Source organism: Takifugu rubripes, chromosome 21 (genome assembly GCF_901000725.2).
Source record: "Takifugu rubripes chromosome 21, fTakRub1.2, whole genome shotgun sequence".
NCBI classification, from domain to species: Eukaryota; Metazoa; Chordata; class Actinopteri; order Tetraodontiformes; family Tetraodontidae; genus Takifugu; species Takifugu rubripes.
The window spans coordinates 18,203,917-18,218,521 of record NC_042305.1 but is presented as its reverse complement, the minus strand read 5'-3'; the positions used below and the strand labels follow the sequence as shown (position 1 = coordinate 18,218,521).

The following is a 14,605-nucleotide window of genomic DNA, read 5'->3' as shown; positions in this document are numbered from 1 at the left end:
GATAGCAATCACGGGTTCTATTCTCTGCTCTCTGCCATTTTACTGTCTCTCAGCCTGTTGGTAACGCTGTAGTTCCAAGCTCAGACCGGAATCCTCCGATGCTATTTCCATCTCTTTTCTGAAAACCCGTTATTGCAGGGGTATAATTACAGGCATGTACGCTGTGCTTAATTCTCAAACAATGGGGTATACTTTGATTCAAGGACATGAAATTACTCTCCATTCAGAACAAGGATGACTAGACAACAAAGCTGAAAACAAATTCCACTGCTGGATGAAGTTTAGTGCCTTTCACCACCTATATAGGCGAGACTGTTTTCATTTTCCTTGTTTGCCACTTTCATTCATGAAACACAGTCTTGAAGTCCCTTACTTAATTAGCCTCTGGAGCAACTGTCGCTTGAATTAATATTCTGCTCTGCACTTTGTCAGTGCCCATAATCTTGCAAATGACAGCGGCGCTCTGGCCTTTTCTGTTGGTTTCCATCTCGCTGGAGTGGTTGTCCAGCTCCCGAGCCCTGATTGTAGAAACGCTTACAGCATCTTGTTCTGGCAAGCATCTTCGTCAGCGACGGTGGTTATCCAGCCGCTTGACAGCTGGTTGCCATTACGTCATCACCTTGGCGACGGACCCGACTCTGGCGCTTCTCTAGAGTACCTGTCATTCAGCATTACCAGATGCCGTCACAGCGGGGACGGGCCGTTCCATGCGACCAAGAAATGAGGCAGTTTTGAACTTAAATTTGATAATGAGCTTATTTCAGCCCCCACTGCAGCAAACCACACGAAAGAGGCCTTCCAGCTCTCCATGACTAACCCCGGCCTGTGGGAATGAGCCTAATATTTTAGTGGATGAATTATATGGCCTGTTAACTTTAAAAGATTCTGTCGACAGTGCTTGTGTCAGAATGCCATTTCACATAATGCCGCGTCTTTTCTCTGCATGCCGGAGGATCCCAGATTTACTAACAACAGCAAGAGCTCATCTTTTGCTGGCCTTGAAAGTGAAACCGAGGAGAATTAAGTATCTGGGAATTCTTTCCTTTTCCCTTGTCTCTCACTGTTGTACACTCCAGTTCTCTCCTTGTCTGCTCTCTCTTCAGTCCCCTGTGGCTACAGCAGCGGTATTCCAGGAATACTGCGACTCACTTGTGACAGCCATAGGAGCTCGATACCCGCGCAGAGGATGTTGATATCGTAAAACAATGATTGTAGTTTTAAAATAAATAAATAAAAAGAACCAATCATTTCAAAGTGAATGAACACAATTTTAAGATCATTTTGCCAACCTAAAAAAAATATATATTTTCAATTTAGAAACGACAGCTTGGCCCAAATACAACTTTGTGACTTAAGCTAGTGCGTACAGGCAAAAGTTTACAGGATATACGGCATCAATCCCAAATAATACGTTCTCCACATTACTCATTATTTATTTAGGATGCACATCTTATACAGTATTTATACCTGAGCCGTCATGAGCTACACAAACATTAACTGATTAAAAAAACTTAATAAGATAAAATAAACACTTTGCTTCCTGTAAGATGGCTCTCCGTTCCACACATCACATCATATTTGCTGCTATTTCATATCCATCCATGAGCAAACACAGAGGCGGCAATACAGGAGAGGAGGCAAACAGCACGAGGGCACCGTGTTCAAACTGCGGTGACCAGTGGCTCCTGCCTGTCCGTGGCCTCGCGGCGTTGCCTCAGCTCCAGCCGCTCAATGCAGGTATTCACAAGCTGGATTCCAGCGGCCGCCAAAATATTTAGACCAAACGGACACGGTGACTCTTCAAGGTAAACACCGGTAGCTGCCCGTGCCAAAGTCTCATTTTCAGCTGCGTTGTGTTTCCCCGCCGCGCCGAAAAACTGAAAACGAGCAGGCAGTTCAGTAAACCTCAAAACTCACACCCTGGAGTAAAACGCACCCACTCGGTAACAAATGCAAATGCTGCATTTACCTCCTTGAAAAAGGCCTGATAATTTTGGGGGAGGTTAATTCATGTCTACCTTCATAAAAATGATTAATTGAGTGATATTAAACCATAAAATCAAAAAAGAACAAACGCGTTCAACAATAGAGACTAATTTCCCACCCTTTCCCTTCCCGTCCTCTTCAATTGTGTAATTATTGCTCTACATTTAGTGTCTCACCCCGGCAGTGGTAGAAGCTGAAGAGGATTTGATTATTTGGCATAGTTTTAGTCGAAAACAAAAGACAAACATGGGGCTATAAAAGAAGCGAACAACACGAGAGGAGAAAAAAAACAACCCAAAAACCTATACCGCGGGGAGAAATCAAACCCAAACTGGATTCTGAAACCGCAGACACACCTATCTCCCTGCACACACTGGCTCGCATTGCCTCTTCTGTTGTTTACTGTTTAGCTCAGTGGTTCGTTGGTCCCGATCCAGAGAACGAATGTAACCATCTGACTTTAAGTTGGTTAATTTTTTTTGGGTTTTTTCCTCAACCTGGGGTTTCCTTTGTCCCATTTCCGTGCACATTATCACTAATGATTCTGATTAATGAATTGCCCACCCAGCCCAAGAGCCCCCACCCGGTGATTGCTGGGACTCCAGGACCAGACATCCAACTGCTCTACTTTCACACTGCGAGATGCAAATACCTTTATTTACACTAGAGTCTGTATTCATTTATCTGCTCTGTATGACATCACATCTGCTGAAGGGTTTAAAATAATGATCACAACAACAACAGCTTTAATTGGATGTCATTTACTTGCATGTGCAATGTGCATGAGGCAATTAGTGAAATGGTAGCTGTAATTTTATTTCTCCGTTATTTTCAATCACTTTTGGAACGGTGAGACTTGGCCATGGCCGACGTCGTGCCCACTGAGTCATGTTCCTTTCAAGGAATCAAATTTAGGAAATTTGGGGAAAAGGGATTTGGCTGCCAATGTCTGAGTCATGTCCGCAGCACAGACCTGTAATCCAGGGTGACCCGTAACTGCTCTATCCTTATTCCCTCCATCAGACGAGGAAATGTGACAGTGACATGAGGACATTGAGCAGGCCAGGTGGCATCAGTCTCTCCTGTGGTGGCACCACTAACACGCAGTCGACGTCTCGCCCTGCACTCGCAGAGAGAACAGACTCTAACAGTGTCTAGTCGATTCAGTTCATGAAAATAGAAATGTAGACAGCAAAGAAACACAAAATGAATAAAAGGAAGTTTTATAACCATATACATGAATGCATGTTCCTGAGCATCAACTAATAAGTCTGGGTCAAAGTCAAAGCCCAGGATGTGAGGACGGTGGGTAGTGGTGTCTCTTCACAGCACAAAGGTTCAGGGTTCGAATCCCTTGGGCACCGGTGTTGGTGTGTTGTGCAGTTGTCCGGGTGGGTTCTCTCCACGAACCTTCAACAGTCCAAAGGGGGAGCAGGTGAAGTGGTGACTCCAGGTGTGGATGTCAGCGGGAATGGCCGTGTTCCTTTGTGCGTTGGCCCTTGGATGAGCTGTGTAACCACCTTTCAGCCGCTGGCATTGGCACGTCAGTAAAGATCAGTAAAGACATTTAGAAGCTGCATTGGAACGCTACTCTGACAGGGGGTCAAAGAATGACTTAATTTGAATGATTAATTGGTTATGACATAAGGCTGGTGTTTTTTAGGTTTTTTTTTTTTTAACAGGAAAAACACACCAAGGAATTTTAGCATCGTCTGGTTATAGTCTACAAGCTTTCCACATTTATAGAGCATAATTGCTGCTTAAAGTCTTAAATTATTTATTATTGTGAGATCTGACAGTGCTGCTCAGAAGCAAATTGGGATCATCTTCCATGACCACCAAGGATTTGCAGATTGGAGGCAGAACTAAGTTTATTTCCTCCGCTCTGCTTTTATCCCTGCAAACGAAGCGTTTAAAAGGATCACCCGCGACAGATAACCACGTTACTGTACAGACGAATAACGCTGCTGCTCTTAAGATCCTGATTTTTGTCTGTGGATTTTTTTTCCCTGCCTTCCCTTCACCCCGGTCTAATTGCACTGATGCTCTCCCCGTGGGTTTTAATGTTTGACACGGCGAAACGCTCTTAAATCCTCCCCAATGCTCCCTCCCGCACGAGGCCGTATCTTAAAAGGAAAAAGGATGTATGTCTAATTCGCAAATTTATCACTCCACAAAATGATGCATTAAATGAGAGGGGACACGCTCGGATTTGAAATGCTGACTTTAGAAAAGAAGTTGTGATTTTGAAAACGAGTTTAGATGGGCTCCTCGTCGCCCCTCACCCACCCGTTTGCCTCCCACATCCTCTTGCTTTCGCAGTTGTCACCCGCCCATAGAAGGCCTCACTCGGTCTATACATCCACGCCTACGCGACAGGAGCGACTGATACCCTGATCCAGGTCTGGGAGTTCTTCGAGGGTGACCATCCATGGCCTTATCAGGAGCATGACCCAGCACGTACGGAGTGCACGCGTTGGGTCACATGACGAGTTGTCGCGGGGAAACACAGATGTCGGATCGCTCTGTTTATTTCATTTCTCCCTCAGCTGGGGTCATGATTCGGATTTCCCCCAGTCGTTCCCATGTTATTATTGTTCTAAAATAATGACAGCATTCAATGTGAAAGTTCAAAGGGTTTCAAGAGGAATTTTTGATTCAGATATGAGCAGCGTCTTTGAGCAGCGTCATGCATTTAAAGCAGCTGTGTGATTGTGTTCTCTTATCTGATGGTTTGAACTCTGCGATTTAAAGCGTTCTACATATATTTACTGCACACAATGATTATGTTCACATGACTGCCTCAGTGTAATTGTCTTTGCTTTTGAGGACAAGCAGCGGGCTGTACTTCTCCTGACATGATCCATGGCGGCTTTGGATGCACCAGCATTGAGAATCTACAGAATTAAGAGCAGTTTAAATGGCAGTTTTACACAAATTAACAACTTCTCCGTTTGTCTTTGTCTTATTCATGTGGGACTCAATTGGACTTTAAGTGAGATGTCTTTAATGAGTTGCTCATAACAGCCGTATTCCATTGTTTTATTAACTCCAAGAGTGCAAGGCTGAAGATCAGCTATCACCAAATTAGCAAACTGAAGTATCACTTAGTTCTCGTGCGCTGTCAAGAGTCACACTTTCATTGACACACCAACGAATGTCAGCTTACTTTTTCATCATCATATTATAAGCTCTTAATATCTGTACTGGAAAGAGTGATGCTCTCCAGAGTATTTCGAGCTCCCCAGAGGGTGTAGGCAGGGGAAGCATTTTCCAGCACGGTTCTATCAGCTTTGAACGCAGCTCAACTGGCGCTGAGGAACCATTGGGTTCTTCTCAATGGGTCAACCTGCCAAGCTGCAAAGTTAAGTATGGGGGGGAATCACGTGAGAACATCAATGTAAATGTCTGCTCAATAAGCAGAGATGTGTTGAAAAGACGTGCAAGGTATAAACTTGAAGACGCCGGATGCTCCCAGAACAGAGAAAACTGAAGGCCAGCTCAGGTTTTAAGAGCTGCTCTCTCTATGTTAATGACAGCAATAAGCTACATTAAACCCACCTGAGAGGACAAAATGAATATCTCAGAGATAACTTTATCATAAGTATTCTCTTGATGTCATCGGATCTGAAGTGAAAGCTCATTTGTTTATATTTACTCAAATTACACTTATATTAATAGTCAGATTCAACACAACAGCTGAGAGAAAAAAACATCAAGTATGTTCAACGGCATATTTACGTGTAAGCTATGTGCAAAAGGTCAGTGTGACACAGATGCACTTTTATGGTATACAGACAGGAAGCTCTAGTTAATCACTGTTCCTGCAACAGTCACATTATAAAGACGCTGAGGCAGCATCAATAGGAAGTCAAAGGGTGATTTAATAAATATGTTTACACTTTCCTGAGCATTCCTTTGAGTTCAGTTAGGTGTGTGGTTAATTAATGTAAAGAATGAGGGACATAAGAAGAACAGGAGTAGTTAGGGAGAGCTTGAAGATGCCTGTGACCACTCCTAAGCTGTGTTGCTGCCTAACAGAACTCTTTAGTTAGGTCTACTTTGGAATTCTTTGGTCAGTCCAGTGAATGTTGGAGGTAGAATCTTCACCTGCACTTCACTCAGTTGTAATCTGTGACCAAAAACAGGGTGGAGCCAGCTGGTTTATAATCTTTCATCTGTGTTTGGTGTCACGAGTTTTGTCTGATTTTTCTTTTTTTCTGGTTGTTGAACTACACAGCATCACCCTGCTAGCATTCCAGCCCACACTGTGCCGTGCTGAACGGCGCTGCTTGGTGGACCATATTGAGTGACCCTTTTGTGCAGGAGGAATGACGCAACAAGTGCAGGTATTACGCAATCGGTGCCAAACACCCAGAGGAACGCAGCCAACAACACACCACAAAGAACTATTTGCACTTTAAATTGGGTTGTGTTAACCGAAGCAAATACAGCGGCGGCAAGTTCAATAGAAAGACTCTTTTTGGCAGGAAACAAAAAAAAAGATTAAAACGTATAATGCATCATCCCATTAACATCTGTCATATACTCACATTAGTCAAAGCTGATGTCATACAGAAATCATCCAGGCCTAATGATCGCACAAGATTAGCCAAGACCGAGATCTTTAGCCGACCTTTGTTGGCCACGTTAGATGTAAATACAGTGGTTAACATTTCCGAAAAATGGAATAAACAAAGTTTCTAATAATCAGCATGTTCTTACAGGGGTGCACTGCCGTGTCACGCTGCCAAAATTCTGTCAGGGGAGACCGCACAGTCCTGGTGGTGCAGGTGTGCGCGCTCACGAGCGCAGCAGGTGTTGCGGAGGTCTGAGCCACAAAAGCCAGAGCAGAACTGAGACAACGCTGCTCACGTCAGGTGGAGTTTCAGGGTTGAAGCGCAACCAAACATTTGAAATAAAACCCAACATCTTCAGAAGAGTCACGGGACTAGATGTGATTTCACTATCAGCAGGTGCAAAAGGTGCAAAACTCACTAATCACTGTTGTCATGAACACATTTCCTTGTGTCATTTTATTGCTTCTCCCCCCTCCCCCGCCTCTCTGTGTACCCATCATGGGTACATACCTGTGCTAACCTCTGACCCCACTGACCCACTCATCTGCTATATTAATAACCTATTTTAATTAAAGCTTTTCCATGACTTATGTCTCTTCTCTACCTGCCCACCCCCCTTCTCCTCCCTCCCCAGCTGGCGATCAGCAGGAGGCTCCTGCCATCTGAGCCTGGTCCTGCTCAAGGTTTCTTCCTGTTAAAGGGGAGTTGTTCCTTGCCACTGTTGCTTGCTGGGGGTCAGGCCCTGGGATTCTGTAAGCGTCACTCAGTCCTTCGACCTCCCTGTCAAGCTGCCTGCAGCGTAGTAACAAAAGGTCCTCTCAGCGTTACAGTTATAGTCACCGATTGGTCAACAGATTGCCACCAACTAGCCAAACACCAGCTTTACTGGAGCCTTTTCTCTCCACGTTCTCTCACTGATCACAAGGGTCTTTTCCAAAATAGCGAGTCTTTGGTTTGAATTGTTAGTCCCAATTGATTAGGAGCTATTGTGTGTGTCTCTGTGCATGTCTGTGTGTGTGTGAGTGTGCGTGGGCGCACGCGTGTGTGCGTGTTTCTTTGTAGTGAGTGCATATCGGTTTGACTAAGTCCCACAGGGTACATCATGATGTACGTTGCTCGCCGTTTCATCCCTCATCGTATGTGATTCAAATGTTGCCATTCCCCACCGTGCTCGTGCACCCCTCCCCGCTTGATCAAAACAAACACAGCCTCATTAGACACGGGCGCATATTCCCATGCAAACATGCACGAAAACATGCAAGTAGTGTACATTAAAAAAAAGCAGCGTGGCATCTTTTCTGTCCAAGGTATTTGGAGACGGCGCAACAAAGTGATGGCAATCCAGCGGACTGAACTTCACCTGCACAAAAGATTAGCGCCTTGGCTTCAAACGTGCACGCACGCAGACAGCTGGTGTTTTCTAAACTTTGTCTGAGAGGAAAAGTGAAAAAAAAAAAAAAATCGACACCATCAGTCTCCATAATCCTGCTGGGTATAAGGAGAGGGTGGGGGTGGCGGGGGGGTGGGGAGTTTGAAGAGACTGCAGAGGTGAACAGGTGAAAGAGAAAAGCAGCCGAGTGGAGCTGTGCCTGGCACCTTTTTTGGCCTTCGCCGCTCCCCCCATCCCTGCATCACCTCGCCTCGGGGGGTTGAACAACTGCTCCTGACGGGGGGGCAAGTGTTCTCTCTGTTCTCGCTCAGCGCCTCTGGGTGTACTACCGACTCGCGCTACCCTGGCGATCTCCTGCCGCCTCACCCTCTCCGACTTTGCCACGCACACGCCGACACACAACCGCGCGAACACACAAGCGCTGTGCAGGATCTGAACCTTCCTCACTCTCTGCTCCCTCTCATCTTCCTATGTGGGGCTCTTTGTTGCCGCTGTGCCTGAGCTTGTGAAGGAGAAGCGGAAGAACAAAAAGCAAGGGGAAAAAAGGGATGTTGAAAAGAGGACCGAGGTGGTGCTGGAAGTGGAGAAGGGAGGCGATGAATGCGAGAGAGGGAGAGAGGAAGGGAAGGAATATTCCTGCTGCACTGTTGTTGCTGGCAAACCGATGTTCTCTGAGCAGATTGATTCGGAGGTGATCACCAGCTGTGTGCGGAGACAGCAGCGCGAAGATGTGGCACAGGCCCTAATTAGACGGGCCTCAGCGCGCTGAACTGAGGGAGAACCCTGGAGCGCGTGCTAACACTGCTCAGCCCCCCAACACACACCCACAAACAGCAATGGGAAGACCCCCAGCAGTAATTACAACATTTCACAAACCAAGCAAGAAACCTCCAGGATGTTTTCAATCAGAAAAATCCTCTTCCACTCGCTGGGGAGCTGGAGAAGAGTAGCATTTCATTAGCCCTCACCATCGGGTCCTTTTACAGGAGGGGGGGAATTAAGTATTGACTGGTGGAGGTCAACTTGTTGCATCTAGTGTAACGTATCCCATCATCTATGATTCAGCACTGTCAAGAAGACGAAGAAGAAGAAGAATGCTATATTAATTCCGGAGGGATGTTGAGGATGTTCCTGGCAGTTGTGTCCAGGATTATGACGTCTGTAATCTCGTGTTTATGGATCCAACCCAAGAGAGACCGAACCCACCGCGCTGGTCGGTGCTTACAGCGCCACCTTTGGGCACAACAAAGGACAGAAAATGAGTAAATCAACGGCATCAAAGAAAAACTGGATTTTGTAAAACCTTTGTGAATATGAATGCTAACGGGTAAACACAAGAAATTTACAAAGGGGAAAAAAACGCTGGAAATCAGTGGCGGTGCACCATGTTTTTAATCAGCCATTTTCACATCTTTCAGTTTGTCTGTGAATTCCACAGCACTTAAATTCAATTAGCTTGATCGTTGCTGCCCTGCGTAGCTACAACCATCTTCGAGAACATTTTGTTCATAATAAGTCTAAGAGACGTAAGATCTTAAGGTGAAACGAGCCGCTCATGACTGATGCTACAGGGATTCCGCTCGTAAGAACTCGTTAATAGTTACGAAACCTCAACCGTTGTGAAGAAAGTGAACATTCTGCGCTCGAATAATAACGTTCCAAAAGACAGATTTCTTCTTTGGCTGCAAGAACAATAAACTAAAATAATAAAAGATAAAGACAGGGAGAGCGTTGTCAATAAACAACGATGATGGATTTCTTTTTTTCCTAAAAGTTTAGGTATGATTCTCCGACCACTGTGGAAAGCTACAAACTTTGGGGCATGCTGGTGCAACAGGGCTGATATAGAAGGAGCCACACAAAGTTAGTCAACCTGCCCGGGAGGACAACCTCGTCCTGCCCTATTCGTGCATATTTAGACGCAGGAGCTGTCGGGGAGAGCGCAAAGAAATCATCCGTGCAGGTAAAAAAAAATCTCTAATCTGCGTGTTTGCTGTTGGGATTAGCCAAGGATGCTGCGGGATGGCTGTCATAAAAATTAGGCAGACGGGAAAGAAGAACATTAACGATCTGGGTCTCTTATAGCTTTAGAACCAGGTTATAAAAACATGTTAGATCATCACCCCAAAAACTCAGCATCATTAACAATAATCAAACAATAACTTTAGCGCTCGTGTATTTTAGCTAAATGAATACACTAGTGTCAATCACAAATAAAAACACTTGCGCTCCTTTTTCTATATATTATTTATTAACACGTGAACTGTAAATTTGATTTAATTTTATCTGCTCCCCCACAGTAAGAGATGGTAATTACAACCACACTAAACAGGCTTGTACCGTATCAAAAATTAATTAATATCAAATTTATTTGGGTTATCCATTGCTTAAATACACTGTTTTTTGCATGCTAATGCCACATATTTTCGAGCATCCCTGCAATTCAATTACTTGGGAATATCATTAAAGGCAACAAATTTCCAGTTTAATTTGTATGGACTATTTAAGTCGCTCCAGAGCTGCAGAATCCACATCCTCTGTAAGTGGATTAATTAATTTGAATCAATAAAGTCTCTGAGTCTGGTTGCACCACTCCCTCAAAAGAAACATGACGAACAAAAGCCTTATCGGCTGCCGCGGCGGTCCAAGCCCCCCTTTTGCCTTTCGGGCTCAAGATGCTCAACTTTTACTGGGACAATTAAAAGATGATTTCAACCATCATCTTTAAAAAAATGGCCTCAGGATTTCAGTGTGTTTGCTTGTGCTTTGACGGCGTGTTGCGCAACAGCATCTGTGTCGCACTGTTTTGCAATTTTGCATCAGAAACTTAAATGAAATTCACAAACTGCATTATTTTAAAAGGAAAGGGTCAGAAGATAAACAATAATCGTCCCAGAGACGCCGGATAATCATTCCTGCAGCAGCAACCCAACCGTAGACGACAAATTAAGGAACATTTCCTTTAATCCAGCAATTGTAATATGGTCTTTTGATAACATTAATAATGGTCGTGTCTTCCAAACGGGTTGAAAATATTTACTGGCACATGGTATTTTTTTCCTTTTTCACGGGGAACGCGGCATGAATGTGCCACCAGGGCTGCATTGAGGCTTGAGAATATATTTATTACAAAAAAAAAGCATGCGACAGGTTTTATGCTTCACAGCTTGAGAGCGAGTTGCTCCATAAGTCAATATGACCGCGCTGCAATGAGGGAACGGCGTTCAGCCTCCGCATGTCAGCGTCAAACATCAGCTTTGCTGCTTTAGTGTCTCTTTACATTAAAGGAAAAGCATTTAAAACATCCTCATTCCCCCTTCACACATAAAGCAGTCCAGCTGGATTACAGCACGCTTCTGTGCGCGCACCTTCACGGTGTGTCCCACTTCCAATTGGGGATTTAGAACAGCTGTCCATAAGCATAAAGATTAGATTTGGTGATCTACATTGACCTTTTTTCTTCTGGTTCTAGCTGCAAAGCCCAGTTTCGTCGTGACACTTGTGGACAGACGAGTGTCGCTCACATCCAGGATGTGTCGAACGGCGAGCACATCCATTTAACGTCACCTGTATTCCGTCTGCATCAGTAGCTGTGCTATATCTGCCTTTCCCTCCCACTTCCCTTCATCCAGCTGTGGTGAGTAATGTTCACGTACGCGCCTCTCGCGAGTCACGTTGGGCCAAATCAGCCACACTTGTCCAGCGTACGGATCAACGTTCTGCACACAAGTCTTATGACAAGAAGAATGGTGTGTTTAATCAGATAACTTGAGCCAGGAGGACGATGTGAGAGCAGGAGCACTGGGAACAAACGTGGATAAGATCAATGGAATGATAGATAAAATGTGCGAAGCAGCCCCGGGCAGGGTTTCCTTCACTGCCTCGCTCTTTGTGCGGCGTTTTATGTAGCGGTTAAGCATTGACAAACCGTTGCGATTTATTCATTCCTGTTATTTATGGGGGTTTATATCCATCCGATATGTCTTCCGCTTTCTTAACTTTTCCACCAAAACACAACCTTTGGCATTCAAACGCGCCAAACTGCGCCAAGACGAGTGAGAGCGTTTTATCGAGGAGCATTGTTCGATATCCTTCTAAACAGATGGCTACAAAAGCACGACTGTTTTCTCCCTGCCTTTTTAAAAATGGCCACGCGTGTGATGTAAAGCTAAAACCTGGGAATGAAAGATGGAGGGAAATCAGTGGATGTCCTCCACGTTCAGAAGGATACGAGCTGATTTCACAGAGGACAACATGTTTACATCGGAGATGAAGTCACAATCTGCCGCTGCTCCGAGGATGTTTACGATGGGAAACTTCTGCCGGATGGCATGAATGAAAACTGACAGCCCATTGTTGCAGCTAATTGATGTTAACAAAATAATATGCAAATTGGGGGGTTGTAAACTGTAATTAATACTGTTTTAACTATTACCTTTTGCAAGTGTGTGCGGTTGCTACAGATCTGTCGCTGCGGATCTGATGGAAATGGGGAATATTGTTTACACACATCCCGAAAAAACAGCACAGAAATAGGTTGCACGTCTACTCTGGGACGGGGGCGGGGGGGGGACCTTTGCTGTAATGGGTGACAGCCTGGGGTTACTCAAGATACTTAGAGCTGCGCTTCTAGCACCCCCCCCCCCCCCCCCCCCCCCCTTTTTTTTATTTATTTATCTTTTTTTTAAAAAAAAAAGGCTTTTAGTCCTTCCTGAATGTACAGAAAGGAAAGTTCTAAACTTCTCACACAACAGAAAATCAATATGAGCAGACCGGGAGCTGCACTTGAGTGCAGACACTCTGCAGCTCAATAGAGGGCTCAAATTCTGGGAAAATAAAAATCATCAGGAATCCAATTTGATTTTTTTGTGTGCTTTCCTTTAATTTGCCTGTTTGATTTGACAAACTAGTGCTGCCAAAAGGAATGGGAGAAAAAAATCTGCAGTCCTGATCCACCGGCAGTGTCATGGCATATGGAAGTCCAGGGACGTGGCTCCCCGCGTCACCGTGGATCCATCTGTCAGTCTTTGGCGGCGCTCTCCTGCTTCCCTGGCACGTTTGACAGTGCCTCGCCTCAGCTAGATTAGAAAATTATACAAATGTAAGGGTGAAAAGGTGTAATTGAGGATGGCAAAAGGGCTGTTTGGGAGACGTTTAAATGATTGTGCTCCAGTGTTCAACAGGGAGGGCGTGTGGCCCGGGCCACCGAGAGAACCGCTGAGTCCTCCTGACAGGTGGATGACAAGCCTCCCTCCTCCTGGAGCTCCCTCCATAAATCTATGCATTCTTTGTCACTACGTGCATGTGTGTGTGCTCCACGGTGCTCCTGCATGCATGTGTTGATCAGGATGTGTGAATGTGTTTGCGATATGGCTGGCAGGCATGCGCCCTGTGGAGCTTCTTACTCAGAGCCAAAGTAAAGCCTTTAGATCAGAACGATGACACAACTGCCAGCGCGGCGGCGCGGAATGGAAGAAACCAGACACCTTTTAATGAAGACACTAATTTAAGAAATGCCACACTGCCCCTCCCACAGACACGCCCAGTTGTTTTCCATAACCAACCAGCAACGAAGGTGCAGCTTTTGTAACCTTGGTGAATGTCTAACAGCGTCGAGGCTTTCAGCTAAACAGCACTTTTCTCTTTTAAAGGCCGTGTTGTTGGGTCCAGACCCAAGCTCGCCGCTCGGAATCCGCTGTGTGCGTGGCAGTCATACATAAGGCACCGCAAGGAAACGACTGACATAGGCCCTTTTCCCCTGACACAGTCAGACGTTTTCTATCTATGTGGTCTGACTCAGGGTTGCGTTCTGTCACAGTAAATGCAGTTGACAGAAGTGGGCAGGCAACACCCTAAACCTCTGGTCTGGGACTTTGTTTTTGCCTGCGACTCCCTCGGGCTTTGGGCTCCGGCGAGCTTCGATCTGTGACCGTTTGCTCACGGAACGGTGGTGATGTCACGCTCCGCTGTCGTCATGAGAGCGTTGGTCTTGCTTTCCAACTGCGAAAGTTGAGAAATCGCAAAGAGAATTTAGTTTACCAAAAGGTCAAATGTTTTGCACTCGGTGAGTGAACCGGACCTGGAAACCAGCGGTACCAGAGAGGTGTGCCGGTGCAGCCACAACCCGAACACAACACCTGAACGTTATATTTCTATGCTTCAGATATCAGTGATTGTGAAAATACATATTTTCAATGAATAAATGAATGGACAGGCCTCGTCCCATCCAGAGTGAAGAAAATGGTCCATATTTTAGAACTGAACAACAGTTGAGGACTAAAAACTAGATTTAAAAAAAAGACACCTAGTATTAACAGAGCCAGTTCTTCCTCTAGTGCGGTTAAAGCCGGTGTGATCAGCTACAAACTTGAGCTCTGCTCATTTTAATGTCTCAGGCTGGAATCTTAAACATTCGGACTTCTAATTGTTTACATAACCACGATTCTTATTAATTAGAGGAAATGCAACAGGTTTTGGAAAATTTCTATTTTTCCGAAGGACCATTCGAAAGCATCAGACTCAAAGGCCTGACGGACGGATCCAGCCAAGGACTCATAGCTGTGGTTTAACAAGCTGTGGCTCAACGGCTTCTGTGCTGATGCTAAATTTAGCCGCACGTTAGACAAAACCAAACTCTAACAGTCAATGG

The 14,605-nt window shown here is 45.2% G+C and overlaps 1 protein-coding gene across 1 annotated transcript in view; it reads left to right on the top strand.

The window, feature by feature from the left end:
• The first annotated feature begins 9,811 nt into the window (after positions 1-9,811).
• Positions 9,812-14,605, top strand: part of mef2cb (myocyte enhancer factor 2cb) — a 105,713-nt gene continuing 100,919 nt past the window's right edge. Inside the window, exons 1-2 of the mRNA XM_029830356.1 lie at positions 9,812-9,919; positions 11,429-11,593. The gene's annotated coding sequence lies outside the window, so the exon portion shown is untranslated. The remainder of the gene's footprint in view (positions 9,920-11,428; positions 11,594-14,605) is intronic.